This window comes from Palaemon carinicauda, chromosome 13 (assembly GCF_036898095.1).
Source record: "Palaemon carinicauda isolate YSFRI2023 chromosome 13, ASM3689809v2, whole genome shotgun sequence".
In the NCBI taxonomy this organism is placed as follows: Eukaryota; Metazoa; Arthropoda; class Malacostraca; order Decapoda; family Palaemonidae; genus Palaemon; species Palaemon carinicauda.
In genome coordinates this window covers 134,087,180-134,092,179 of record NC_090737.1, presented here as the reverse complement: position 1 = coordinate 134,092,179, position 5,000 = coordinate 134,087,180, and positions in this window count along the sequence as shown.

Sequence of the window (5,000 nt, the reverse complement as noted above, 5' to 3'; positions counted from 1 at the left end):
GCAAACACAAGGCAGAGACGTTACCAATCAGGCCACGAGAACCCTTGGCAGTTCTACAAAGATGCACATTCAGAATGGCAAAAGGTGGATAGTGCCAGAAAAAGTAGATAAAGGCAAACATGGGGATTCATCGATAGATCAAAAATGCGTCAGTAACAATAGATATACGCAGCATCAAAATTAACAAAATTTACATCGATAAAACAAAGCTTTAAATAGGTAGTTCCGACGTCACTGCCTCGTTTAGGACATTCGAATGTCTGGAATACCTGGTTTGGCACGAAAGCCATTCTCAGATTATTCTGGTAGGTAGAATTTAACCAAAGGGATGCCTTAGTATTTACAATACCCATCTTCTTGAATAAAGTAGTCGAGACTTGGAGGCGAAAGAAGAGTTAGAAATCAAAGGAAAATTCTTATCTACCTATTCCTCTCCTTGTGAAATTACCCTGTGACGTCACATATTACCCAGTGACGTCACAGATTACACTGTGACGTCATAGTTATGTGATAATGAAGAACTACAATGGTTTAACAGAAAAGTACACAGGGACGAGCCTGCCTGATCATATTCTGACTAATACAGTGGTAACGTGTTTGCCTAGCATTTTGCATTGCAGCAGATCGATCCCAGCCCGGGACCGTGAGTTTAAGTCGTTTTTTGGGGAGGCCAGTGCTATGGTTGGGCACCATAGTGGGAAATTGGGATTGACCGGCTGACGTTCTGGTGAGCATCTATTTTAATGAAACTGGAACTGAATCTAGACATCTTTATCGAGATAAATTTGTTTAGTTCAAACTGATAAATCTAGAATCTGTGAGGCAAAAAAAAAAAAAAAAGAAAAAAAAATTGAGAAGGGTAATATTTTGCTCCTGCTTTGAACTTGATCTAAGAAGTGCATGGGTGTTTGCGTGTGTGTGTGTGTGTGTGTGTGTGGGTGTGTGTGTGGGTGTGTGTGTGTGTGTGTGTGTGTGTGTGTGTGTGTGTGTGTGTGTACGTGTTATTTCCTTAAAATGTTAATCATACTTACTCAAGTCGATTGCTTAAAGAGGAAACAATATAAAAAGCTTATCACAAGATACTGTTAACAACACAGGACATAAAATGGAGGCAAACATGACAAGCAGTTAGTAAGCAAGCAAACATTAAAAGAGTAATATATATATATATATATATATATATATATATATATATATATATATATATATATATATATATATATATATATATATATATATCAAAACAAGACAAAGGGGAAGTTTTTCAATGCATAAGGAAGAAAATTAAACAAAGAGATGAAAGTCAATGAGAGAGAGAGAGAGAGAGAGAGAGAGAGAGAGAGAGAGAGAGAGAGAGAGAGAGAGAGAGAGAGAGAGAGAGAGAGAGAGAGAGATATTATATTAGGTATGGACGGTCACTATGACGAGACAGGATTTTTTCTGTTATTTTCTCTGTTTGTGTGATATCATTGCTTTAATAGTCTGGCTTAGATGAATTCACATATGGATAAACTTAAATAAAGCTCTAAGTTTTTCAAAAGTTTAAGCATAAATAAAGTCTTAGATGTCATTATTTCGGTCGTTTTTCCCTTTTCCTTTATTTACAAAATAGTTCTGGATGAGGGGGTGTTTCTAATTCGGAAAGCGAAGGAGCTAAATAAGGCTAATTAATTCCTGTCGAGTTAATACAATGCTTAGGAATAGTATCTTCGTTGCAACTAAATTTAATTTTTTTCAAATACTTTTCCAAAAATGCTGACTAGCTTCGCTGAAATTAAATCTAAAATTTTCAAACACTTTTCCAAAAATACTATCTTCGTTGAAGGTAAATTTAATTTTTCAAAAACTTTTCCAAAAATGCCGACTATCTTCGCTGAAATTAAATTTAATTTTTTCAAACACTTTTCCAAAAATACCATCTTCGTTGAAGCTAAATTTAATTTCTAAACATTTCCAAAAATGCAGACTATCTTCGTTGGAACCAAATTGATTTTTTTCAAACACTTTTCCAAAAAATACTGCTTTCGTTGAAACTATTTTTTTTTTTTGGCACTTTTCCCAGTTAACAGTATTCAGGGTTTAGAAATACTGACTATCTTCGTTGAAACTAAATTATTTTTTTTTTCCAAATACTATTCTAAAAATGCTATCTTCGTTGAAACTTGAATCTAATTTTTCTAGCACTTCTCCAAGTTACCAGAATTGGCTAAATTGTACGTTTGATGGTTAAATTTAATACATGAACCGTATAAATTTTGAACCCCATCATAAATCTATAAAATTTCTATAAAATTTATTTTTAAATAGTGCCAATTCAAACCCAACTTTATGATTCATTTCTGTACAACGAATAATTTCAAGCTACGAAAAAAAAAAATGCTCTGGCAAGGGAGATTCAGGCCGTTATACAAAGCAAGCCCTCAGCCATGTAGGCCTGGGTCTTCTAATTCTTCTAGCACCTCGTGAAGCCCAGTTGAACATTTGGTGAACTAATCTCTCTCGGGGAGTGCGAATAGCACGAATGGAGAAGTATTGAATAAGCTCAAGAGAGAGACGACAGGCGAAATCTAACCGAGGCCCTTTGCGTCAATAGGCGTAGGAGGAGATGATGATGACAGAAAGCCAAACTTTAAAGACGTTTTTAGAGAACGCTCCGACAAAGCAGTTGCAAATAACGGCACTTACAGTAAGGGACCTGACATAGGAACATTTAGGTGTTTAATGAACGTACTTGGAGACAAGAAATTGACAAATTCAGATATGGCTAATTATGAAGATAAAACGTGATAAAAATTTGGATTGATTGTAGTTATTATCAGGTGACTAATTTGTCATCTGATAAAAGTTTTACCCTAGCGATTCTTACAATAATAATAATAATAATAAAAATAATAATAATAACAATAATAATATTAATAACATCATCTCAAACGCCAATGAATAATGACTTTATTTACCAAACTATGATATACCAATGGAATTTGTAACATACATCTCTAACTACCTACCAATTATACTAATCTAGAAAGACTTAAAATGTTAATAATCATCTAATTAAATGGTTCGATGAAAGATTTCATTAATCCATCTCGAATGAAAGTCCTGCCAGACACTAAACTAGAAACATATATTAAGGAGCTTTCAATAACTTTATGAAAGTCATGCCTACGACAGAAATGACTTTACACTGAGAACTAACAAATTCTAATGGCAAATTTTAAAACCGAATTTACTTGTCAATTTTGGTGTTGATGGCAAAAGTTGTTAACATAACAGTTAATGATTCAGCCACCAAACTGATGAAAGTATTTCAGACGAGAAAATGGCTCATGCAATTTTAGAAAATGAAAAACTATGATTTGAAATATTACTAATATTACTTCTCTGTTAACTGTAATGACGAGAAAATGGCTCATGTAATTTTAGAAGTTGGAAAACGATATGATTCAAAATATTACGAATATTACTTCTCTGTTAATTGTAAAGAGATAATCAAGGGATGTAAATTTCAATAACGAGATTTGAAAAAAGTCGTTCAGGGAAAAATTCATATATATATTTTTTATATAATTCAGAATGAAATTTTCTAAAGTGAAATATAGCGACGCCTTCTTTCCTATAACCAAGAGGCATCCGGGCGTAGTTTTATGATCAAATCATATATCTGATATCAAAGGAGACAGACCTAATTATAATGTTTGTATGTCTCGCTTATATTAAATGCTGGTTATCTTTAACTCAATTTCAGATATCACCAATGATTAGTGAACCCGATCGAAGATATTAAAATCCATAAATTGAATTTTATCTCATCTCAAGGTTAGACCTTTGTCTAGTGAATTTACTTTCAAAATACTCGTAGTAACTCTTAAAAATATAAAATATTCAGGCAACCCCTTTTTAGTCATTTGATAAATTGCAAGGTAATGGAAGTTCTTTTTCAAGTTAGTAAATATCGAAACGTAATAAAAAATTTCGTTAATATTTTCTTTAAAAATACCTTAATGATGTGAATCGCTTTAAAAAGACCTTGATAATGTGAATCGCTTTAAAAAGACCTTGATAATGTGAATTGCTTTAAAAATACCTTGATAATGAGAATCCCTTTAAATAGATCTTGATAATGTGAATCGCTTTCAAAAGACCTTGATATTATGAATCGCTCTGAAAAATCTTTGATAATGTGTACCGCTTTAAAAAGACCTTGATAATGTAAATCGCTTTAAAAGCACCTTGATAATGTGAATCGCTTTATAAAGACCTTGAAAATGTGAATTGCTTTAAAAAGACCTAGATAATGTGAATCGCTTTAAAAAGACCTAGATAATGTGAATCGCTTTAAAAAGACCTAGATAATGTGAATCGCTTTAAAAGGACCTAGATATTTTGAATCGATCTACAAGGACCTTGATAATGTGAATCTCTTTAAACAGACCATAATAATGAATTGCTTTAAAAATACCTTGATAATGAGACCCCTTTGAATAGACCTTGATAATGTGAATCGCTTTAAAATGACCTTGATAATCTGAATCGCTATAAAAAATCTTTGATAATGTGTACCGCTTTAAAAAGACCTTGATAATGTAAATCACTTTAAAAAGACCTTGATAATGTGAATCGCTTTAAAAGGAACCTTGATAATTTGAATCGATCTAATAGGACCTTGATAATGTGAATCGCTTTTAAAAGATCTCGATACTATGAATCGCTTTACAAGGCCTTGATAATGTGAATTGCTTTTAAAAGACCTTGATAATGTGAACCACTTCAAGAAGACCTTGATACTGTGAATCGCTTTTAAAAGACCTTGATAATGTGAACCGCTTCAAGAAGACCTCGATACTGTGAATCGCTTTACAAGGCCTTGATAATGTGAATCGATTTAAGAAGACCCTGATTATGTGAATCGCTTCAAGAAGACCTTGATAATGTGAATCGTTATTTTCAATGCAAAATAATCGATATTTTCATACAACGTAATGGCATTCATCTTTACT